This window comes from Zonotrichia albicollis, chromosome 5, assembly GCF_047830755.1.
Source record: "Zonotrichia albicollis isolate bZonAlb1 chromosome 5, bZonAlb1.hap1, whole genome shotgun sequence".
Taxonomy (NCBI): domain Eukaryota; kingdom Metazoa; phylum Chordata; class Aves; order Passeriformes; family Passerellidae; genus Zonotrichia; species Zonotrichia albicollis.
Window position 1 is genome coordinate 60,569,355 of NC_133823.1, and position 27,141 is coordinate 60,596,495.

The following is a 27,141-nucleotide window of genomic DNA, read 5'->3' on the forward strand; positions in this document are numbered from 1 at the left end:
TTTAAAAAATAAATTTGGACACTGACCTTCACCAAACTTTCGTAGTAGCAGATGTAAAGAGGCATGATCTCTTCATGGTTAATATATTTTGAAAGTAAGAAACAAAGATAGAAATGAGTAATTAATTCTTTAATGGAAGAAGATCAACAGTATACATCTGTGCTATGGACCCTAATGTACGGGTATCATGGTCTCACAAAAGAAATGGGCATATAATTAACAAAATTAAATGCTCCTACCAAATTATTCAAGTTAATCAGTGTAATGCTGGCTTTGAAATATAATTGAATAATGAAATAACAGGGGAAATTCAGTATTAATAAAAACAACATAAAGGGTATTTAGAAAAGCAGTTCTAGTTATGCATGCATAACGATAAGTCCTAGTCATTAAAAGTCAGGAAACAAACCTTAGAAAGACTTATGAACATGTTCTAAAATTGCCTGTGACAGCTGGAAGCGGTTCTAGAATGTTAGGAAGCAACCCAACATAATTATATCATTATGTTAATCTTTGATGCACCTGGATCTTCAATATTGTGATAAAGCCTAGTCGCCCTGTTTTCAAATGAACTAAAAATGCACAAAACACATTGACAGAATTATCACTGAAGTGGAAATCAATTTCTGAGATTTCTTGAAATGGGAATGAAAAAAAGTATATAATGACATATTAGGGGATAGTAAACAGGTCATGGAAGACTATCAGGAAAAGATATAGTCAAAATAAACTTTATTAAAGATCTATAAATATCATGTGTGGTATAAAAAGGCTGAATAGCAAAAGCCCACCTGTTACACATCTCAAGAAGCAGGCAGCAATCAATGTAATAATAAAACGGTTGAAATGAAACAATAACACTTTTTCACCTGCTAGAAAACTGCATCACAGAGTTTAAAATACACTAGGGGCCTCCAGTATCAATATCTTTAAGGGCAATTAAACACTTATGTGTAAGAGAGTTACATCAAGACCTATAAAATCAGAAGGTCCTAATGGAAATCTTCAGTTCTGAAAGCTGCTAAACCTGTAGTTGCCAAAAGTTAGGAAGCTATTTCAAGGAAATGCCTTCTTCTTTCTTTCTTTAAATTGCTATCCAAGGCTTGCAAGACTGATTATATTTTTTTAATGATGAATGCCTCTTTTGCCTAATTGTGATATATCATAGAACTTCATTTCAAATGCAATATATTGATAAGGGTTAAAGTGCACATTGAGATTTAAAGACACCGTTAATGAGGTAAAACCAACAGCTCATAAGTGTGTCTTTGAGTGTCTTGCATGAGACAAATCATTATTTTTGATTTTAACTGTGACATGGGTTCTCATTTTAAAATATTATAAGCATACTACCATCTTCCATGAACTGTTATGGATGCTGGTAACCAAAAAAACCCCATTTTTAAGAATGCTTGAGACAATCCATGTTCATGTAAATCTTGTACTTAATTTTTACATGACCAAAACCATTTCCACAAAAGATAGCTTTCTTTTCTATTGCTCCCCTGCAATACCTCTCATATGAGAGAGCCTGCTGATAGCTATCTGTGCTAAATGACTCTTCAGTACAAAGATGTTAGTGACATTGCAGCCCTGCAGGATAACAATCCATCTCTGTATCTAACACCTGCTTAATGGACCACAGGACATCTCTAAATCTCTCTACTGACATATTTGAGAAGGCCACCCTTGTGTTAAGCAGCAATGAAGCTGGTTTTACTGACACAGGACTTTCTATTTGCCTACTGGAAAATGAAATTTGGTGCATGTTAAACCTCTTTGAAGCAACTGTGGATGTGTACCTGCAGTGAAGATTAAACTAGCAACCATGTGATGTGTTTGGTTTTTTCTCTGCTGGAAACAAAATATGCAAGTTTTCCTGCAAAGAAATCTCTCAATGATTCCTGCTTCTCTTGGGAATATTTAGTAATGGATATGCTTATAAACTATGTATTTCTTATTGGTTCATGCATAGCTAATATGCACAGTAACCTTGATAACACCAACATTTTCAAATAGCAATAATTTTTATAATTACTTTCATGTTACCTCCTCTTTTATATGCATATTGGTGTATTTTGTTGTTTTCATAAGTCCTGGGCAGCCTTCTATTTCAAAGGTTTAGACAGAAGTCTTTCCAAAATCCTAAACTCAGAAGATCCCTCTTAATTCCATGTGATGTACATTACTTTGGAAATATAAGCCATTCATACTTTCATCTTCCCAAGTAAATGTCAAAGTTTACATGTTAATAGTCATAATTTTCTCTTATTCTCTGTTCATTAATTTCCTTTTGGATCTCTTCTCTTTATCAACTCCTTCCTTGTTGAAAAGCTGCCAGCAGCACTTAGAAACATTCCAAAAAAAACACATACAATAAAGTGCATGATGGCTGTGAATCACTTGTAACTTAAAAAAACCCCAAAACATTATCTGCCAAAATAATGTAGTCATGTTCCTGTCTCTTCCTAGTAATCTTTTTGTCCCCTCGTATTTTAAAATCTGTTTTTTCCTGTACCTATTTCAAAGGGTGCCATTGTTTTTTGTTACCATGCAATTTTCTGTCTAGAATGGGATTATAATCCTAAATTATGTGGTATTTGGAATAATACTAAATTGGAAGTTTTTTAGTAGGCTGAATAAAGTAAGCAGCAATACACTTAGTTACTTGAACAAGGAAAGCAAAGCCATAAATTGAGCAGAAGCCTCAGAAAGATGTAAAGCAGAAAAAATGAGCATAACCTGTGTAAAGATAGGAAGTGCCAATTTAAACATGGTCATACTCAGTCCAAAGAAGAGTTCTATGATATGTACAATTCCATGTTACAGAGAGAAAATATTCATACCATGGACAGTAGAATTAGGACTGAGGTATCAATTATGGAAATGACACTTAAAAATAGGAAAATATTATCAGAAGGAAGGGAAATTGATGTTCTTACATGGAGTAGGAAGGAGTAATTAAAAACAAGCCAAACTACTAGGAAAAGCTGTATAAAAATGAAAATGCCAACAGCATTGCAGTGGCTCCAGGAACAGTTCCCATCAGAGACATTATGGCAAAATTGAATAACCAGTCCAGCTGACTGGAAAGGAAATTGATACTTGCTGATAATAGACAGCTATATATAGCACTTAATAAAGCATAATGATAATTAGGCTTAAGTCATCATTTATTCTTTAGAATTGTTCTAAAGATTGTAGTTCTAAATTGTTCTAGATTGTAGTTTTAAAATAAGAACAGAATGTTGACTACAGTTTTGTGATGGAAGTTTCCTCATTTAATGTTCTTGTAAGACTGTAATATCTATCAACACCTGTGATTTTCTTGACACAAGAAGAATATTTTTTTCATGTTAAAGTGATATTTTTTATACTTCAATAAGCCTCTGTGTTTTTCCACTTGCTGTTCCTTTTTTTTTCTTTTCCCTCTTATGAAAACATACCTATTTTCAGATGTTGCAGTTGACTTTTGCTTAGATCTTGTATATACATACCCTTTACATATGTCCAGAAATGGAAATTGCATGATTGATGTTACAACTTTTCTGTCTTGATTATACAGCATAATGGACTGCATTAAATTTAGCATTTAATATTTAAATTTTGTGATAAGCTGTGTCACTATGGTCATGGAAAATGTACAGATATTGTGTTTATTGATGTGTCAAAATTCTTGGTTTAGTTGATTTCATGAGAAACTAAGAATTTAGGGGTTTGTGGCCTAGTGGTAAATTGGTTTCCTAGTTAATTAATTTTCAGATAAGAAATTGTGAAGCTTCAAGCTACCTTACTGTAGACTCTTTAGGTTAGCTGCCAGGGCCTCACCAGCACCCCAGTCTGTTTAGAATGGCATTCTAAATGACCTTCAGCAGTGCCTGCATTCAGTTATTCACTTACATAGATTGTGCACATAGAGCACACATCTCACTGGAGTTCATTGTGATAGGAAAATTAGCAACTATAACATAGATATGATTCATACAAAAACTTCTTTACAATGGGATATTTTTAAGACTGAGAGTAAGGCAGGGGTTCTCCATGGGAGTGGCAGGAGAGAGACCTTCAGCCAGGAAGCAGGACAGGCTGGGGAGAGCCCAAGGCAGCCTCAGCCCTGGGCTTGGGGCATCTCCACGGGTCCAGGCATGTGCCAAGGCCAGTCTGTTTTGGTAGTCTGCTTTTGGACAGTTCTTGTGCTGCCTTACCCTCCCACAGGAAGAAGGAGGAAAAATCTCAACTTTCCAAACCACAGATTGTGAAAGTATAACAATGGGCAGTAATCTGCTACTCTACAGAGGAATTTGGTCTCATTATTTTTGCAGCTCAGAGAATCCAGTAACTGTGAACTGCTTCTTTGTGTGCTTCATCTTAGAAATGACTGCACAAGGACCATCCAGCCATGAGCTCAGACCGGCCAGGTCCCTGTTGTGAGGGGTGTATTATTGTGCTTGGCTTCCAGCAGCCTCTTGCTTACAGAACATCTGACGTTACTGCATACGGGGTTGTTTTTTATTTAGCCAATTCTTTTCTGCTAAGCTCTCACTCACTCAGTCCTTGTCTAGACTGTTTTGATCTATATGATTGTTCTTGATGAGCTTCATAAAGCTTGTGTTGACCAATATGAGCTCCAGGGATGTTCCACTTTTTATCAGCTACCAGATATTAAGACATAAACCACTACCCTTTAAAAGTGATGGACTACCCAGTTTTAAATCCATCTAACAGTCTGTACATCTAGTGCATATTGCCACCAAAGATCTCCTAGAATAATATTCTTCAGCATAGAAGACATAACTAGAGATGAACGTGATAGAAGTCTTTAAAATAAAGACTGACATGGAGAAATTGAATAGATGGCTATTCTCTGGATCAACTGAAAGGAGCAGGTGGTAAATTTGAAACAAAGATGAGAAACAGTTTCTTTTTAGAGCAGATGGAGGATATTTACAGCAGTTCACCAAAATTTTAAAAAAACCCAAACAAAAAATTTATTATGCAAAATTTATCAGAACGAGACGTACTATTTCTACTCAGCAGAGCGAATGTACTACAAACCACTGTAAAATTGAAAAGTGAGTCAGAAAATAATGACAAATACAGTTCTTATATACTCAAGTTGTGCTACTGACCCTTGCATAGTAACTGAGAAGGATGAGTCTTCTAGCACTCAGTGCCATTCATGTTTGATAAAGACACTGGTTTTGTAACAAAAATTAAACATTTTTTCTTACAGATATGGAGCCTGACCATGTATTATTCCCTATTATTAACTGAAGTAAGGGAGGCTATATAAAATATTACAACTTATTTTAAAAATATGTTTCTACTTAAATACAATATCACTATGCTCTGACAGCCAAAAATATTTTTAATACTTTTCAATCTGGATCCTCTGATCTGCTCATAAAAAAAAAAAAAAATCCAGTGAAATTATCAGCAGAGATTATTTGATGGTGTGTGGACTAAAGCTATTAAAGAAACATCAATACGTAAAACATGATTTTGAAGCTTAGTTTCTTTTATCCTTTCCATCATTTAATGACTGGATCTTCATCAGGAAAGACAAAGATGAGACTTTCTTTGCAAACAAGAACTAACTTGCTAGAAGTTGCTATTTTAAGTGTAGCCTGTTGTTAGGGTAACTAAAGTACTAAAAATACTTTAAATAAAAAGGACATTACCTTAAGAGCTACTCAAGTAGTCATAGCAACAGTGTTTTTTAGAATAAAAGCAGTTATAGAGCATTCTTTCCTCCTGACCTGAAGTTTTACAATAATGCATAGCCAACTTTTATTTTTAAAATACATCTGTTTATCCAAAGTCAGAAAAAATTCAAATTAGGAATATTCTGGATTATCCCAAAGAATTTTATATGCATACAGACTACTAACAAACTTAAACACACTTCACAATTTTTATCACTCTTTTCCGTAATTCCAGAAAACATGTTCCTACTGCAGATTTATGGAGGCTCATACCAAATAAACACCTTCACATGTCTGTGCCTATAATAAATACACATTTTATTTTAACATTCATATACATTCTATATTTATCAGATAGATAGTTTTCTCCATTGTTTTCTTTCAGAAATATGTCCTTGTGAAATTTTACTCTCTTGTTAGTAACAAAGACATATATTCCTATGATGAAGAAATTTTCTATTTAAACCTAACATAAAATTTTACTACGTGATTACTTAAAAGTAGGTTTTTTTGACTAACACTAACTATACTGATCTTAAGGGCAAATTTATTTTTTTCATTTCTAAATCCAGGGAGTCCTTTAAAGTTTGCCTTCTTAAAGAAGCAATATTTTTGATTGTTGCTACTAACTGACATAGCTCAGAAAATGACTATTAATCCTTCTTGCATGTCATTAACAGAGTTGCTAAATAAAGGCCTTATTTAAAGCTTATTAAAGTCACTGTAAAGACATATTGTTTCCAATAACCTTTGAATCAGGCTTAACATCTATTTAGTTACAGGTGTACCACTAAAATGAAGGTTATAATATTAAGGATTTATCACTGAAGACATAATACGAATGTAATGGAATTTAATCTCTAACCAAGGGCCTAATTTGGCATGCAAATCCTTATTAGCAGAGATGACAGATACAAAGAGAAAAACACAGCTTCAGCTGAACAGCTCAGGTTGTGATTTCAGGAGTGAAATTAGAAATAAATAAATCAATATAGTAGAAATGCACATTTAATGTCATCGAGAGGCATCAAGCATAGAAACTATGAGACAGTGACTCTTTAGGCCAAAGATATTGTAAAAGTTCCTTACCATTTCAGAACAAAATAATGCCTCTTCTAAACCAATAAAATTTTAATACAAAATAAATAGTACCCGTGTTTGGATAACACCAGAATAATTTTGTATTCAAAAGTCTCATTTCTGCGTGGATAATATTTTAATCTTCTGAGAATTTTTAATATAAGCAGCATTCATAATTAATTAAGGGAAAATTTAGGGTGACCGTGTATGTGGTTTCTTCATTGCCTCCCACAATTATTTTTTGTCATATATCTCAACAGCTTATCAAAATATTTTTATCACCATTTACATGGTCAATATCTTAAAATATGTTTATGGAACCATCTTAGAGAAATGAAAGGGATGCTCTACTATATGGATATTATACTATATGGAAATATGAAAAATTTAGCACTAAAAACCATAAGCATTATTAAAATAAAATTGCAAAAATTCAGCTTTAATAAAAAGCTATGGATAAAAAAATAGGTGGAAGAAAGCAAATAGTAGGAGTCAAAAGAAATGGAAGAAGAAAAAGAAAAGTCTACCTTTCCTTTGTTGATAAATATATTACTGACAATAAATCTAACCAGAAATATAGGCTGAAAAAAATCATAGTTTGCCATAAATTCTAGTCTGGAATTGTGAAAGCAACTGAAATTTGTTGGACAATTTTCTTTCTCAGCAGTATTCATCTGTGTTTCAGACATTTCTTGTTATTACTACTCTCAAAAGGTTGCTACCTAGGTTTTCAAGCTTCAGAGTGTGTCTGTTCTTCTTACTCTGTTAAGTAAAGAAAACTCTTAAAGATTAAATTTTGTGAAAACATCATATATTCCAGGCTGACAACACTCTTCCAAAGGCTCCCACTGGAAAACTCTAAGGAGTAGAAATTCCTGTTATGAATCCATTTTGGAAGCAGAGTTTAATGTTTATTCACCAGTTCATTCTGAGATGATAAGTCAATGCTCACATCCGTTTTTCCAAAACAGAATAATCCTTATAGTCATTCATGGGTTCATTATTACTAAAGCACCTCTTCAGTCTCCTCTGCAAAATGCTCTCGTAAGGCTCCCAAAGCAGGGAGACTGAGACACCAAGGAATGGGTTTCCTCATGCCTTGTGAATAAGAAATCTGTGCTTATTTTGTGCTGGATTGTGCACAGACTAGGCAAACACAATCTTGCCTAATGGAATGATTAAGTGTTTAAAATGATGTTTTAATTCAATCAATTAAAAGCATAAACAGCATGAGTTTGATTGAATCAGTTTAAAGAATTACACAGAAGTCAATGTGGTTGTCAGCAGGGGTGAAGAATTCATGTATCACCTACACACAGCTTGAATTCTGCATTTCTCAATTAGATATTACAAACAACCTACTCTATCACAGAATAGCTCTTGAGTGAGAAAAAAAAGCATAGCAAAGCTTTGAGAACATGTGCAGTTAATTAAAATTTAGGCACTCAGCAACCACTGTCAAACATTTAATAAATATGACAGATTGATTAGTCTTTATTTGTTCTGTGTCTTTCATAGACAATTTCTATGAAATGTTTGATAGATTTAACATTAAAATATGATTTTAAGAGGAAAAAAAGGTTTAGTATTCAACAAAATATCAGGCTTTTAGGAACATCTAATTTTAATATTCGGTAGATGCATTCTTAAAACACAATACATTAGAAAAATCATAAATATTTAACTACTATTAATTGTACCAAGTACTTAAGATGTAGCAACATGAAAGAAAACAAAACCATGCAATTACAATTGTAATGTAAAATTGCATTTATCCTACAATGCAGTCATTTATATGGTAATTTAGTTATGTAAATGTTAGGGCAAGATTTTCCAGAAGAGCTCAGTTTTGGTCTAATTAAGTATTTACTTCAGTGACAAAACTCATTGGCTCTAAGACAATTTTGATTAAAAGGAAAGATGGGAGGCAAACTGCTTTTGAAAAGATATGTTCCAAAAATTAACACCAATATATTGTCATCAGATTTCTTATTTGAATGTATGATTTTAAATCCTTCGTAGTTACATGAACATGATATGATTATTAAAGTAAACTGATGTAGTTCCTTCCATTTCTATACTTTAGTTTATGTGCCTCTGCTTAGCAATTGTGTCCTATTAACTAAAGGTTTAATTGTAATCAATATAGGATATTTCATTTTATCTATATTTTTCAGTATAACATTTTCAGATTATTAATTTTCCTTTAAAATCTCATTATTGTATTAATTTCTTCACAGAAGAACTTTGCCATGATAAGAACTTAAAATAACACCACTTTTAAGAATAATATAAAGAAATATAGACATGGAAGAAAATAATGCATTCAAAGTTAGTATTCTTCCCTTTGATTCTTCTCATCTCATGCTTAGTGCATCAGCTTGGCTCTAATAACCTAAGTTTCAGAAGAAAAGAAAGACTATTTTTTGGACTGAGAGTTTTCACATCATTCATGCACTAATGAATACTTTGGAACAAACTTATGTTAGTATTTTACTAATGGCATTTAATTCTTCATCTGAAAAAAGGGCTGAAGTAGTAAACTTTTCCAAATAATATTAAATACGTAATCAAAAAACCCTCAAAATATCTTATATGCCAGCACAAATTTTGCAAGCAAGGAATTGGTGAGAGTAGGTTGAGGTTAGATGTTAGGAGAAAGTTCCTTACTCTGTGGGTGGTGAGGCATGGGAACAGGTTTCCCAGAGAAGCTGTGGATGCCCCATCCCTGAAAGAGTTCAAGGCCAGGTTGGATGAGGGTTTGAGCAACCTGGTCCAGTGGAAAGGGTCCCTGCTCATGGCAGGGGGCTTGGTGATCACTGTGGTCCCTTCCAATCCAAACAACTCTCTGATTCCATTAATTAAAAATACGTAATTCAAAAGAATTTGCCAGAAAAGGTGCGTGTGAGAAACTGAAATGTTGAAGATTAATGACTCACACATTTGCAAAAGCAGCAAATGTTTCACTGAGGCCAGATTTGCACACAGACTCCCCAACCAATTAATTACCATTAATGATAGTAATAATCAAATTCAGATACCAAATTCTGAATGTTCAGGTATGTTCAGCCATTCAGAATCAATGTAGATAGTTACTTTAAAATTATACTTAAGAAACCGAATACGGAATCATACATGTGAAATTGATCAGGTATGGTTTTAAAGATTAGACTAAAAATATTTGCCCATTCATTTAATTCAGTAGTTCAGATTCTAATAAACAGTAATCTTTCTTGCTTATGATTACATGGATGTTACAGACTATTTAATTTCTCAGCTATCATAAGTCTTATTCTATTAAAAAAAAAGGTACAAAGCAGGAATGAAAAGGAAAGAGATTTCGGACCTAAATACAGAATTTAAAAAGCACAGAGACCACGACAGGATAGTAGCAGAATACCCCTGCTACTAGGAGTAACTTTCAAAGTGCTTCAGTACATGCTTTGCATGAGTAGTTGAATCTAACAAACATAAAACTTCTAAAAATTCCCCTGCCTTTCCAAAAATCTTTTGCTATTTATGAGACTAAATTAAATTTATTTCTACATGTAAATATGAAGAAAAGTTTTTATGAGGTTAATTGAAACACTCAGCTCTGGTTATTGCCTTTGGTGTGCTTATAAATAAAATCTAGGCTCAAAAAGTCCTTAATAGCCTTCAAATGTCAACATTTATACAGCCCAATCATAGTTTTAAAAATAATCTAATTATCATTTATTCATTCCACTAATTAATAAAAAAATTAACAACAAAAAAAACCTCATGTGATGTTTTGTAAAAGAAACATAAATTAGTTAGTTAGAGCAGTTAGTTAGAGCACATTGAATTGTATTATTTCCAGAATATTGTTCAAATTCTATTCTCAACACAGATCATAGTACAAAAAAGATTAGGAAAAACTGTTTAAAAAAAAAAAGTTTAACATTCATGAAAATGAGGAGAGTTTGAAGCTTGTGGTATTGTCATTTTCCTTAGGAAAAGTATTTCTTGCAACATTTTCTTTTTCTCTAACAATCGCATAGGTGAAAAGAGATTGTAAATCCGGGGATGACGAGTGGGATCAATTCAAGTTTGAGGCTGACATGTATATTTTGCAGATCTAGAGCAGAAGCCATCTGTTACAAGACTTAAAAGATGGAATTATTTATGTAATTGGGCATAGACAGGCATTATATATGTTCAAGAACATAAATCTGCATGTATGAAAATCCTTTTGAGAAAGCTGCCATTTACTTACTCTGAAGCACACCATTCATTATCTCCTGTAGTAAGTCTCACTAAACTCCTGTTGAAACAACTTCATGCAACAATCTAGAAGAAATATTTTTAGAGTGTCATGCAGAATCATTAAAATGCTTCACTACTTACACTACTCCATATGCCATGACTACTACATATATAAATATGCTTACTATATGTTTATGCCATTTAAAAAGTTTTAAAGTTTTTTAATGTGAAATGTTAGTCTTTTTCTTCATAATTTTAAGTATCAGAAAGCTGGGTATATCTTTTTTCCAAAAATATATTGCATTATTTCTCAATGCAGGAAGATGGATTTAGCTGATTAATAGGCACAGTATGACTTCCCAGCTGGGGTACTGCATGCAGGTCTGGGGCCTGCAGCACAAGGAAAAAACTGGATTTGTTGAAACAAGTCCAGAAGAGAGACACCAAGTTGGTCAGAAGGCTGGAGCACCTCTGCTATGCAGACCAGCTGAGAGAATTGGGGCTCAGCCTAGACAGGAGGCTCCAGGGAAATATTACAGCAGCCTATAGTACCTAAAGGGGACCCAAAAGAAGGATGGAGAGGGGCTTTTGTCAAGGGCATGTAGAGATAAGACAAGAAAGAATGGCCTTAAACTGAAAGGTGGCAGGATTAGATTAGATATTAGGAAGCTCTTTGCTGTGAGAGTGGCAAGGCACAGGCTGCCCAGGGAGGCTGTGGCCTTCCCATCCCTGCATGAGTTTAAGACCGGAATGGACGGAGCTTTGAACATCCCAGTCTAGTGAAAAGTTCCCTGCTCATGGCAGGGGGGGTGGAGAAAGATGATGTTTAAGGTCCCTTTGAAGCCCAAACCCTTCTATGGCCCTCTGATTGCTGAGTTTTTTCATCTGGGTATATATGCAGCCCAGGAGAACGTAGAAGTGATTCTCTGGAAATGAGCTCCAGTTTTAGCATTATGTCTCAGGAACCTCAGATTATGAATTCTCCCAGGGGAATTCAGATTGCTGGAATGGTCCCAAGGCTATGGATTGGTGAGAACAAACTTTTGGTTTACCCTTTGCTCACGGCCTGCTGTGCACTCTACTGACAGAACATCTGCTCTTCGTGTAGGTGTATTAACTATGTATGGAGTCTGTCATGCTGCCTAGTCTCTGTGCCAGTACACACATCAATCTATTTTTTTTTCAGTTTTTCTTGTCTTGTAGGCAGCTAAACATGTTTCTTACAACTTTTTTTTAAATGACATTTTTGCTAACATTGCTTTAAATGTTTCACTGAATTTTGCCAGCTTACTGTTTCACAGACTGCAGAGAAAAAGGGATTTACTCTTACAGTTACATTTCCTTGTTATTGAGACCTGTAAATTTTCTCTCAATTAATCATATCACTTAAGTCTGTTTTAACTGCAGGTTTTTAGCCCTACATACCTTTGCACAAAGCCTCTTCCTTCAGTACATAGAGCCTTTGCTTCAACTATGCTTGTTAATTATCTCCTCTGTTGATATAATAATTGTTTCCCACGTAGATTTTTAACAATTTAGGTTAATTGTTATGTAAAGAGCAGTGAAAATGGGAGAAATGTAGGATCTTGTTGTGTACATGACTGGACAGAAAACTAGCTAGGTGATTAACAAGCATATGATCAGAGAGGTGCATGGGTGATGTGCCTCAGCAATTACTTGTTTCTTCAGGCACGGGGTTAGTGAAAGAGGACTCTATCACACCCCAGAGCCTATGCAGGAGTCCATTATCAGCAATTGCTACCTGATAACAAGTAAACACGACCACAGGAGCTGCAAAGGGAACCCTGCTGTTGCAGTAGCTTACTGCATAAAATCCTGCCAAGAGACAGAAATATTTCTTGTACTGAAGAACTACCTGAAGGTATCCTTTTTCTTTGAATCAGTGACTATATCTGACCCTTAATATATTAAATTCTCTAAAATATTACCATAAGGACTGTGAAATATATTGTCAATTATGACAATCTTCAAGCTGCTGTAATGATACTTACCAAACTTTAAGGCATCTTCTCCAGGCATATATAGCGATCTGATATTCTACTACAAACCACATGCAATTTTTTTGCTGAGCAGATAATCTGGTACTGTTGTAATTTATTTTACATAGAATATAAAAATGGGCAAAAACCATGACAGAATCATTCTCAATTGCAAAAGACTTTACTCACTATGACATTTTGGAGCACAATAATGATATTATTGTGGCATATTCCAGCACCTAATATTGAATATTGGCTTGACTGTAATTGCAAACATATCAAGAAGGACTGAAAACTGTCATCAAGTGTTGCCTAAGTGTTTATTTGGGTCCCAGAGCCCCAGAGTGTGAGTTTCTGAGATGAAATTTAAAATGCTAAATCTCAATTGCTTCAATGGCACTGCAGCATGCAAAAACTGAATTCTGCCAGCACTGAGAAGGGTCCTGACTCATATAAGGTGCACAGTATTAATTTCAAAATTTGCTAAGAGGAATATATTCCATATAATTCCCTTCTTGTATTTTTCTTGCATTCACCGAATTACTTTTATTGAGGTCTCAATCAGATATGTAGGAGAAACCTGCGGAAAGGAAATGTCTAAAGAAGCAACAAAAACTGGATAGAGCTCACTTCATTTTCAGCAAGCAGGAAGGTTGTTTATTGCCTGAATTACAAAATATCTGCATCCTTTCCCTGCTTAATCATGCCTTCCTTACATGGCCTTGCATGAGTAATTCAGCTACTGCATGACTCCTCCATCTGTTCAAGATACAGAATATTTACCCACAAATAAGGAATAAAGTTAAAATCCTTCCCACATTTTCAGAATTCTAAAAATCATTTTATTCTATTTTTAATGGGTTACTTAAAACTCTGGGTTGGTAATCTCAAATCTTTTTTTTCACTTTAAGTTAGTCATCATCTGTTTCTTGTCTTCATAACAAAGCATAACTTTATTGTAGAAATCCTGATATAAAATAAAACTTTTATGCAAGACTACAAAGGAAATGTTTTTCAATAAGTGGTGCTCCCTACACATGTTCCTACTGCCTGGAGGGATATTCTTATTTTAATTTAGAAGCACGGAGTGGTTTTATCAGATAGCTATAAGCAGAAGTTCAATATTAGTGTACTAAGGCTAGAAAAACTTCCATAAAACTTGATTACTATTCATAAATAAGTAGAGGAAAAATTATTCTTTTAATGGCTTTCAAAAATCTACTAAAAAATAAAAATACCTTTCTGAAATGCTTGTTTATACAATAGTTTACATATTTTCCCTTTCCCTCCTCTTCCCTGATTCTAGCAAATGCAAGAGACCTAACTCTTCATTGCCCAACATATCAGAGTAAACATTTTTAACCCATTTTACAATGTTTTAAATGAGTACACAAGAAAAATAAATTTTTAATCTGGGCCCAAGTGATATTTGCTCCAGTTGCAACACGACTGTGAGATCATTGTAAGAAATGCTGATGCACCTAAAACTCTCAGAGACAGAAGCCAATGAGTTACACAGACATACCTAAGAACAAAATGTTTTCTGTAGACTTTAGCCAACAACCCAGGAAAAGGTTAGAAACTATTGCCCTGTGCAATCTGCTGACTACTGTTAACATTTTACTTGTTACACTTCATTGCTATTTTATCGTTTTACTGATTTCTGTTGATTTTTTAAATAGAACTACTTTCCTCTATATTTTACTTCACTTGCTTTTATCACTGCTTACTCCATAGTATTAACATTAGTCATTAATTGGAACACAACCATATTCTAAACCAGACTCCAAATAGTTTTGGTGTTATCAAAACATTTTGGGTTTTCCTTTATTTTTTTAAATTATTTGCAGGAAACAGGAATCAAACTATGTTCTTAATAAATCTTAAAAAAAATCCATTTTCAATTCTCAGCCATCTCTCATGGGGCAGCAATTCATTTTCATAGTATTCTGTAATAGTTTTTCCTGCAATAAGACTAAAGGGGAAAACTGAACACTTGTTTTCTTTGAAGAAATATCTTTAACATAGATTTAAATTATTTGGTGTTTCTACTATAAAATTCTTGAAGCTTAAGTATCCTTACACAGAGACCCTTTTCCCTGCTCTAAGAGGAGACAGATTGAAAGCAGTCCAGAAGAAATCTATACAGGCAGAAATGGCTTTTTGAGAAGAAAAGGTAAGTATTCAGCTTTAACTTTCCAAACAAGGTGAAATATTTGCATTTGGTCTCGTGCTAACAATCAGAGTGTGACTATGACAGAGAAATGTACCCGTTCCCAAGGATATATAAGGCAGTGAATGAATCTGAGAAAGTGCTGATGTTGTTTCGTACTTAATCTGAGTCTAAAAAAGTCAGTAGTCCTAGAATTTGTCAGTCTAGTTATATCTGACTGCAGCTAAAATCACACTTTCTGTTCTCCCCTGCTGTTTATATCATCAGTAAATCTAATGATAGTTTGTTGGTTTGTTTATTTTTTTTTTAATGTAGTGAGGGGACAGGTAATAACTTGGAACAAGTTCTTCACTGCTTGTATAAGGATTAGTTATTTACTAGTGTACTACAGTGTGCTCCAACTATTATACAAAAATATAAAAGTGAAAACTCAATTCTATAATAAGTTGGTCATCTTCTTAAAAATGGGATCAAAATCACATTACCTCAAATTAATCAATATTTTTTTATATAATCAGCATTGTCCAGGCTTCTATCTACTCAAACCAGATTTTATTTCAATAGACTAGATTTTAAAATTATGACGGGTAAAATCACTGAAAGAAAAATGATATAAACTATTAACTTGAAATTTTGATTTATGTGAGAACATTATTTTTCTATTTTTACATTCTTAAGTTAGACCTTTTCATTTGAATTTCCCTTGTCTGCATTTGGTTGATTTTGGTTTCATTTGTTTTTTGCTGTAGACCTTTTAATGTAAATATTACTCTATAGTCCCACTTTTCCTTTTGTGTTTTTAATTTATTTTGGCTTCACTATACTTTCATTTTCTCCTTTTTATTTCAACTAATTTATTTCAGTCATTATTTGAGCTTGCTTTTGCTGTCTACTTAGTTTCTCCTCACATTACTTGTTAGGATGATTTTTATCCGTGTGTTAGAGAGCAGCAAGAGTAGTGAACAAAAGGTGAACAAAAGGTGGCCACAGCAGAGCTCTACAGGATCTGACTGCAGCACACAGGGCAGGCTACTGATCACAAGATCCATCCAGAGACCTGGTTTATCTGAGCTCTTAGCCTTTAGTAAACAGAGAATTATTCATTTGCTAAAGCAGCTCATTGTTAACATTTGTAACTGCTGAGTGTGAACTGACCCTCGTGCAGGTTCACACGTGTGACTGGGAACACCACAAGATGATCCAGCACCACAAAACATATCACCTGACACACAGCAAACAGGTACAAAAATGTTACTGTAAAGCTTTGTTCCATTAGCCCTCTCACCTGGATTAAGCTGTAATGCTCAGATGCCAGCTACCACTTTATTCAATACATGTTGAAATTACAACAGAGAATTGGACTGACCTGGATATTCCCACAATATGCATTTATTTGTATATATGCTTTTCTAGTGCACTTGAGAAATGTAGTTCCTACCAGTTGTCATGGTTGCTGCCTGCAATCTTAATAAACTTCCTAAAGTGTTTTGAAGAGTGCACAGAAATACCATCCTAGGCAGTCTGCCAGCTGGAAGGAAATTATAAAATACTGCACTTGCTCACCAGGGGTTTCCCACAATATCTTTCCAGCTGGCAGCCTGATCTGCTAGACAGAAGCCTCTAGAAGAGCAACTCTGTACCTGTGGCTGGCAGATTTGTTCACACTGTAGGGTTGGGAGTGTCCCAGGAAGAGTTTTTAATAATTTCTTCAAACCTGGACATTTAAGTGGTTTTACTTCCACTACACCTTTGTGGTTGACAGAAATCTGCCTGCTATAAAAATAACATATGAACTGAAAAACTCCCCAATTGATAGAAATATTCACATAATATTAACATTTCTAAAGACTGTCACACTAGATTCAGGAATAGTGAATCTTAAATCACTAGAATAAAGAGGTTAGTCTTGCATCTCAGCAGACACCTGTAGGGCAGATCACTCAGATTTCATTGGTTGACTAAATTAATATGGCTAAATAAATATACAGTGATTTAGCCTCAGCAAGAGTTTCATCTCTCTAACCATAATTTTGACTCAAACAACAAAGACAAAAGGTCACACAAACTCTTTCAAAATCTCATTGAAGGATCTGTACCTTTTGTACATTTTTAAAGCAGTCTCAGGTTTCTCACTGTCTTCAGGAGACCATAAAAGAGGCTTCTTGTGAATGAATATCCCACTTCTGAATAGCTTAACACATATTAATTTATTGAATGAAGATTCAGCAACCAATAACTAAATTAAAAAGCAGAGGTCCATCTGAGAAAAAAAATCTTTTAAAATATAAATCAGAACCAGCAACTGTAATTTGGATCAATCCAAATGTTCCACCTCTGCCTGTTCAAGAGCACAAAGCACAAACCTTGACAGAGGAAGAACACAGTGTAACTGTTAAACTATTCATTTTCAAACATTATTGTACAGGATTTCATCTAGATGGTCCTTGAATACCTCTGGTAAGGGACACTCCATCTCTCTGGGCCACTTGTTCCAGAGTGCAGTCACCTGCACAGTAAAAAATTTCTTCCTCATATCCAGCTGCAACTTCCTGGCGATCAGTGTCTGCCCATTGTCTCTCGTCCTGTTGCTTGGCTCCCCTGAGCAGAGCCCGGCTCCATCTCCTGCCACTCTCCCTCAGGTACTGACAGACATTGATGAGCTCCCCTCCCGGCTGTGTCTTCTCAAGGCTGAACAGGCCCCGCTCCCTCAGCCTGTCCTCACAATAGAGCTGTTCCAGTCCCTTCAGCATCTTTGTCACCCTCCTCTGGGCCTGTTCCAGGAGCTCCATGTCTCTCTGGTACTGAGGAGCCCAGAACTGGACACAGAACTCCAGATGAGCTTCACCAGGGCTGAGCAGAGGGGCAGGATCACCTCCCTCAGCCTGCTGGCAATGCTCTCCCTAATGCACCCCAGGTACCACTGGCCCTCCTGGCCACAAGGGCACTGCTGGCTCATGGACACTTGGTGTCCACCAGGAGCCCCAGGCCCTTCCCACAGAGCTGCTCCCCAGCAGGCCAGCCCCCAGCCTGTGCTGGTACATGGGGTTACTCTTCCCCAGGTGCTGGGATTCATAAAGTTCGAAGGTTTTGAGAAAATAGTTAAAAAGAGCAAGACTCAAGCAAAAGTTTTGTTAATATTGCAAATACAAAGAAAAGTTTTCTAAGCAGTAGAGCAAACTGTGACAAATAGCAAAATAGACCTCTATAGAACTAGCCTTATAGATTGCAACAAGATTATTTAATGTATATCTTTAAAAAGTTAATATAAATAGATCTCTGTGCTTTGTCTCTCATGAACAAATCTTTGTTTTAACTACCATTACGTGTATTTCATATGATTAAATAAAACTCTTGTCAATATGTTTTACTCTAGGTATAATTAACTAAAATCTAAGCCGAAATAATTTTATACTATGCTGTAATGTAACACCGCCTTAACATTCCCTTTAAATCAGAGAGCTGTTAACATCCTATCTCCACTGTCCTAACAATCTACTGAAATTAATGTGCTAAATAAATAACTCACAACACTAATTCAAAGTACCCCATCTCATTCAATTATATATACCTACCACAACACCCAGGTGCAGGACTCTGCACTTGCCCTTGCTGACCTTCAGGAGGTTCTGCTGTGAGCATCTCTCCTGCTGAGACCTTTCCGAAGGGCTGCTCTCTGCAGCACTCTGCAGATCCTGGCAGCGCATTCTGGGCCCTCACAATCAGTGCAAAATCTATCAGAATGAGGTGTAAGATTTCGTTACATCAGAAGTCCTGGAATCAAGTTTCAGTAAGTATATCCACAGGAAACTCTTCAGGAGCACAAAAGGTTTCAGGCAAAAATAATGAATAAAAATAGCAATAATCAGTGATTGATTGTGTCAAATGACATTAATTTCGTCTTTGAATTGCATAGGATAGAGTCAACAAACCAACGGTGGGCTTTGCTGGATGTTTGCATAGGATAGTGTCAACAAACCAACGGTGGGCTTTGATGGATGTTTGCTGATTTTCAGACTTGCACTCTTTATTGTACTATAAGCTGAACAGACATATGCCTTGGTGCAAGGGCTCTCAAATTTCATTTGTTTTCAAATGAACTAATATTTTTATACTATATGACATAGACAGCCTTTCACTTTCTAGTGTGTAGTCTCTCTCAGATATATCTAATTAACCAGATAAAAAAAATTATCAGCTCTCAGTGACAAGACTTTCATATCAGTATGAAGAAAGCCAGCCCTTTCAGCATCAATAAAATTCAATTTTCTCAGGAAAAGAGGCCACAAATAGCTTTCTGTCTGAAGGAGAAAAAATTATTTATGTCACATAACTTGATTTTTCTCAAAATTTACAATCTGATTCAAATCAGCAGAAGAAAATATTAGATATAATTGTGAAAGTCTGAAAAGAATCAAATTTTGACTAAGACAAAATTTCAGCTTAGCTTCTTAGACCTTGTGCTTGGTATGGCTTGATCAGACACATCCAACAATCACCTCAGGCAGAATAGTCTGTGAGTTCTGTTGCACGTTGAAGAGCATCATTTTGTAATAATAAACATTACAAATACATAGGTTATAAATCTCTTTTCCAACCAAACAGGCTGCATCCAAAGATGCTGAGAAAACCAATTTATGTTTTTGCAAACATGATTACTGTGAAAGGTAATAGAAGAGGAAGTTGAGTGGTGCTTTCAGAATGAAGTTTCTTACTCAGATGATCCAAGTTCATGTTTGTTGGGACACTCTTGGGACAAGCCCTTTGCAGTGAAGATACAGGCTGTGTTGATCAAATACTAGAACTATCAGTCCCTGATAGTCAGTGACATCCTCCCACAATTTGCTGTGAAAGAATTCAGTTTTTTTACAAGTGAAGGCCCATCAAATGAGACTCCAAAATTTGTCTTACAGCAGAGTTTACAGAATGGTCATGAGACTTTTTATTTTCTTAAGTTAAAAAAAGAATATTTTTATGTGTAATTCATAACTTTCATTATTCTATAAACACTCTCATTGTTGCAATCCATTGCACGTTTTAAATTTGTACCTTTCATCACATCTGATTTTATTCTAGATTGCAAACCATGAAACAAATGTTATGTTTACCATTGCCAAAATTTATATTTAGCAAAGATATGTACAGTGTATGATGTTAACTGTGGTCTCTGTGGTCTCCCATTAACAGCCATTTTCAATATCTATTACTCAGGAAAGAACTAAATTAAGCTTTTGGCTTCACCTAAATACTCAGTTTAATTGAGAGAGCTCAATTAAACTATACTTGTGTCAAGTACGTTAATTAAGATGACATCCTTAAGCTCACAAATAGCTATATTGCTGCTCATAGCTGAGTGATATGGAACATCTGGAGATTTTTTGGGTGCTTTTGCTACTTTCAGAACTCTCTATGATTACATGAGGCAAAGGAGGATCTAGATTTGCAAAAATAGTCAAGGAATAGCATAATTGGATGACTTCTTGATACACTCCAGTTATACAAATTACTTTAAAAGAACACCTCAGTGGAGTTCTTTTGAGTGCCACAGAGTACAGTAAAGTAGAAGAAAGAAACAGAGTAAAGTACAAGAAGGAAACACAAAAGTAGAAAAAGAGTTTCTCAGACAGCAATTTTACCGTGTTCTACGGTGGGACTTGCTACACATTAGGGCAACCAAAAAATTCCATCATCAAAACATTAGAGAATTCCCAAATCTACAGAGGACATTTCCTGAGTTAATCTTCTGGATGACCTTGTGGGGAATGTGATTAGATTCCAAAAAATTCTAATGCAGATTGACAGAAGGATTGCATTTACAGAAGGCATTACAAAGAACAGATAGTGCTTTTCACGCAAAAAGTCTAAAGAAATTGTCCCTAAGGATGTTGGACAAACCAAAGAATATTACCTTTAAACTGCATAAATTACTATTTATGAGATGCCAATAGAAACTGAAGCATTTACCTTGATGACATCCACTAAAATACAGAAGACAAAACATCTGCCTTTGCACAGCCTCTTTCTGTCATTATTAACCTGACCTGACTGGAAATTCTTAGGAAATTTTCAATGTTGTTTAACTGCATAACTGTACTATAATCACAGGAAGATTGATTTAAGATAAGTAAGCTTAAATTCAATAAACTCTTAATGATAATGTACTTATTCAGAGTCTCTGTACCATCCATGATATATATGCAAGGACTGAAATGATGATTCACTTAATTTACTTTAATCTCCTTAGTTATTAATTTATATGTTCTCACACTTACATTTTTCCCTAATATGAACTCTATTTTGTACTCATTAGAATTTTCTGAGTTCAGATACTTTCAAAAGCTTGATAACATTGCTAGAGGACAACCACTGCTGGTATAAGGCCAAGTAACTAAAACTTTTGTGTAAGCAAAACAGAATATACTTTAAAAAGGGTTTTCATACAATATCATTTTATTTCTTTTTTTACAACTTTCTGAATAGGAAGTATTTGAGTATAATACATTTAAGTTTAAATTCAGCTCTTCCAAATCCTGTAGAAGCAATTAGAGAGACATCAACAAATGTTTTTAATAAATCTGTAATATTTTTCTAGAGGTGATTTTTCTTTGTAAAAACTGACAGTACTGAGAAACACCTGAGTCATCTAACAAAAGAATCATAATTATATGGCTTCCTTAGAGGAAAAAGGAACCCAAATACTACTGTTTTTCAGTTATTAGACAAGAATTTAAAATACTACACATGAAGTAAGTTACAGTCTTCTCATAAAGAGAAGAAAACAAACAAGGAAATGATTCCTTAATTTATATGCAATTACACAACTAAAATCACTATCCTAATTCATATATACAGGAGGATCAAATTAAGACTGCAGAGGTATTAGGCCTGCCCTTTTCACATACTGAGTGAAGATGCCTAGTTATCATTCTGAACAGTATTGCTTTGATAGTCTCAAAATCAGCAGTATCTTTAATATCATGACACCTCCAATTGATTGGTTATTCCTGTAGTTATTTTTTTCTCCCAAATTTCACAGTAACTTAAGAGCTAATAAAAGTGTGGCTATTATGTCATGGTGGCCCCAGGGTTTTGTGATTAACAATGGTGTTCATAAATGTGCCATGATATATCATTTTAAAAATTATGAAATACACTTATAAATACTTTCATACAACAATCATGGTTTGTGTAAAGTTTGATGTATGTGACAGAAAATTATGTATATCCTTCAAGTGAAAAAAATCAGCTTTTAATGTAATACAATATCATAATATAAAAATCAAATGGGAGCAAAGGGTGTTTCAGAGCACCATGTCCATTCAGATGAAGCTAAGATGTGATTTAAGTCTCTGCTAAAGCCAATAATGTTTGTTGGGACTGAACACATATATCGACATGAACACATATAACAAATTCCAAAAATATGCTGTTCTTTTTTTTAACAACATCAAAAGGTTGAGAGAATATTATTAAATTGATAGAATATCAATCAGTGTTTTATGAACACCAATCATTTATAGGAAAACTATAAAAATACAATGAAAACTATATCTAATTGTTGCAGAAATATGTTGTAGAGATTATTTTTAGGATCTTTACAGACCTACGATTCAGAAGCTTCTTGGATATGAGGAGTTGTTCCTAGATTCCATCACAGTAAAAGCAGCTGACACTGAGAAATCTTGGCAAAATCTGAATATATTAACTTACTGAAGATATCTAAATATACCTAAGATCTTGCCAACATTTGTTTGAATAGACAGCAATGCTTGTTTACTTTTCTACTTTTGCTAAATGTGTAAGTGTTCCAAGTCCACAACACTCTCTATTGATCTCCCTTTTCAAATATGTAGTTTAAGTGATTAGGGCCAGTCAAACATTTCCAGCCAACAGAATTTCCTACTCAATCAGAAAAATGTTCATTTGCTTGGGAAAAAAAAAAAGGTGGGGACAGAAAGCATTTTAGATATTGCTACTTTTTCATGTAAATGGTTCTATGCTGCTGTAGGTTGCACTTTCAAGTGAAAACAGAAGATTTCTATACAGAACAACAGTCAGATTCAAAACGTACACAAACAGGTAAGAAGCCCATCATTAGATCTCCTCATTTAGGAAGCTGAGGATTTAAATGGTCTTTGGAACTCATGAATACTTTAATCAACAGGCTCACAAAGCATTTCATAAAATGTGTCTCTCAAGCTCTCTTTTAGAGAAAATATTATCTATCTGAAAAACAAATACTATTACAGTGGTCAAAGAACTCTTTTTTAAAAGACTTTTAAGACTAAAGTCTCTAGAGCCTTCAATTACGCATATAAAATTACATCTGCACTAGGAAAACAAGAGAGTGAAAAAAGAATAACCAGTAGCTGCTGGACAAACCAAAAGAACAGCAATAACAGGAGGCCCACAGTTTAAAACCCCTCCTTTAAAAGTACCAGATACTTAGTGTGGATCTTGATTTTGTTTTTCACACAGCAGAACAATCTCACTGGTACAAGCAGGAAATACTAAAGACAGCCTAGCCCTCGGCTGGTGCATCAAACTCTTACTTTTTCAGGCAAGGTCAGGTTCACCAGTTTTTACACACCGAGATTTTTGTATTCTTCTGTCCAACATTGAATGTTTTCTCAAAGTTTAGGCTTGGTTGGTTAGGTTATTTTACCACTACCACCCCCCTTCCTCGCTGTTTAGTGTAGCAGTAGAGGAAAGCACAAGGAGCAGGGCCATCCCTCAGGGAAGAGCAATCGAGAGTGTTCAGGGCACTCAGAGGGTGCTGCCCTTGCCAACCAAAGTGGATCTGTCAGTGAGCTGAAAACAGATCCCAGCATCGCCCCCAGACAAAACAAGGAGATGAACCAGGCATGGAATTTATCCAGGGATCCAGTGAGGAGCAGCAGAAGATAGGAGGACCAATGACAAGACTGGAAGCAAGATAAAACTTATGATACCATGTGAGAGGTTCTTTCGGTGTAGGTCCAAGGTCCATCCACACCACACGAACACGACAAGTATGTTTCAGCCATAGCCCAGGACAGGGGACTGGATAATCAGGCCTCAGCTCACATGAAGCATCTGAAACCCAACACAGATGGTGTGTTGGGATTGGAAGCCCCAGGTGAGGCTGGTCAGGATTATTAGACCTATGAGCATATTAAGAGCCCTGACAATCACAGCCTTTCAGCTTCTTCATGATACCAAAACTTAGGAATACAACCAAACAAGTTTCTAGTCAAGTTTGACTCAGAAAAAAATCAGCCTGACTGTGCTCAGGTTTCATATCTCAGGCATCAATATAACACTGTGTAGATACAAACACGACTTTTTTTTATATCATCTGTGAAACTCCAAATGTATGGTTTACTCCACAAAATTCTGGTTTTGATAATACTGAGAACTCTTCAAGTCCAAGGAATGTCGAACAACAAAAGACTCAGCTTAGGTCCAAAATTTGTTGGTGTCCACAAGATAAAATTATGTCCCACTTCTGCTGGAATTCTCATGGGTAAAATTAACCAATTAGCCTCAATTGAAAGCTTTCCCATATGAAAGGGAGAAGAATTATAGGTAACACAAATATCTATGAGCTTTTTTAAAAAAGTGTTGTAGCTATCTATTTGGACAGTAGGCAAAAAGTAGCAAAATGATTTTCAGTGTTTGCTTGAGCAGCAAATTCTTAGATGGCCGTAATGTGAGGTCTCCTCCCATGAAAGATGTACTGGATGAAAGGCTACTTAGAAATGCCATACAAAGAGGTTGACTCCTTCTCCACCCAGCTGACTGACACATTTTTTGTTAATACAAAGAAAAGGGTTTATACAGCAGAGAGTTAATTCCCTTATGAATTATCTGCTGTTTTATTCTGTCATGGGATAGATAAAGTTGCCATGAAAATACTTTGCTGAAGGCAATACAGAGAAAAAAGAATAAAAATCTGCTCTTGATTTGACAATACAGGGCCTGTCCATTCCTCTATCACATACTTCCAAGTCTCATTGTCACCACTATCAATTAATATTTAGAACATTGGACTAAATATTAGTGTAAGAAATATGTCAAAAGCTACCAAGTCTCTACAACTAATAGTGTCGAACCTAAAAGACAGAGATGCTTCATACACAAAAAATATTGAGAGGTGTCATCTTTCTTTTTCCAAACAGACTACTTTATTTTTTACCTTCTGAACAAAAAATATTTTTGTAAAAGATAGAGGTATACATAAAATGAAGTTAAGAAAAATAGCATCATTTATAATGGAAATAAACATGTATGAGACGCAACATTTTCCCATCAAGATTTTATTCCCTTTATGTTAAAATATATAGCTTTCTGACATGACAGAATAAAATGATTGCCAGATGAAAAAAATGTTAGTTATGTCCAACTATAACTTCAATTAATCACCTTAAGCATATTTTTGCTATGGAATTCATAAGTCCTGTTACATTATCTATATGTCAAATGTATTTATATTTTGTAGCAGTTTTAAAATTATAAGACTATAACACAAAAAACCATATAAATATTTTATCAAATTTTTTAGTATTAGAATAACTTCATTAATAATTTTTAAAAATAGACAAATATCAAAAACATCTTCTCAAAAGTCACCAAAACAAATCTATTACAAGTTTTAGTGGTTTATGTTTCATTCATTTAAATTAAATTTCTATATTTCATCCAAATATTAAAACTCTGCTTTCATCATTATAAAGGTAATGGTAATGGTCTATATATTTCTATATAGATATATATAGGAAAAAGGTAACTTTTTTTCTGTATATGTCTATATAGAAAGTTTTTACAGTTTTTATATTATGTCTATATAGAAAGTTTTCAGCGAGACAATTTTCTCATTAAATTTTTTAACCACAAAAATTTCCCAAAAATTTAAGGTGGTCAGAAATTTTTCCCTATGTTTCCTAAACCAGAAACTGAAATGAATTTTTTAAAAATATATGTAATATTATCTTTGCATCTTCACCTTCCAAAAAAACCCTCACATTTTGAGTAAGACCATACAACAACTAGTTCAGCATTTGGTACTAGTGAGGAGAACAAGCATCTGAAAGGAGAACAAGGATTTCCAATAGTAAATCTTTAACTAAAATAGTAGGTTTCAATGTCATTAGACACAAAACCAATTTAAATGGCTCTATTGTATTGCTGTAATGTTTCATCCATACATGTACAAGTAGGGTTGGAACATTTATCAGCTGTGCATGGGACCATGCTCTAAAGGGATAAAAATTTCATCCCTGAGCTATCAATAGAAATGTTCAAGAATAAACCAAAGAGGTTAAACAATTATAAAAGGAAAACCTGTGATTCCTTTATGGTCATTGGAAAGGTGATCATCATTTAGAAGGCCAAGGTTTGACTTTTTTTTCATGACAAACAGAGGAAAACAGTAATTCTGGAAGAGCAGTGAGGTATGTACCTAAGGGGCAGTTTGCTCTGTCAGTACATCAAAAGCACCACTGTCCTTTTTAAAAAGTATAGGTAAGAAAAGGAGATTAATTCAGCAATTTATTTAGAAGATCAAAGAACTCATTTCTATTTGGTTTGATTTTTATTTGTCTTGAATTATGTACATCAAAAGCATATACCTCAGGCTTATAAGAAAAAGAGAATAAGAAAGTCAAAGCACTAAAATTAACATCAGGGGAACAGATGAGGAAACAACTGTAAGACCAATAAGTAGCTATGACTTTTTCTGTTATAAAGATAAACATTTTGACCTTTTAAAAATATGACTTCTGGAACTGCAAAGGCAACATAATCAGGTCTTTTACAAAGGACACTGATTCAATGAAATAAATTGAAGAGTTCTCAGAGAGCTGGAAAAATGTAAAATTAATATAATGTTAAAGCACGATTTACTTGTTTTTAATAAACTTGGCCATTTTAAATTCAAGTATTAGAACACTGACAGGTCTTTGTACATTCCAATGCAAAT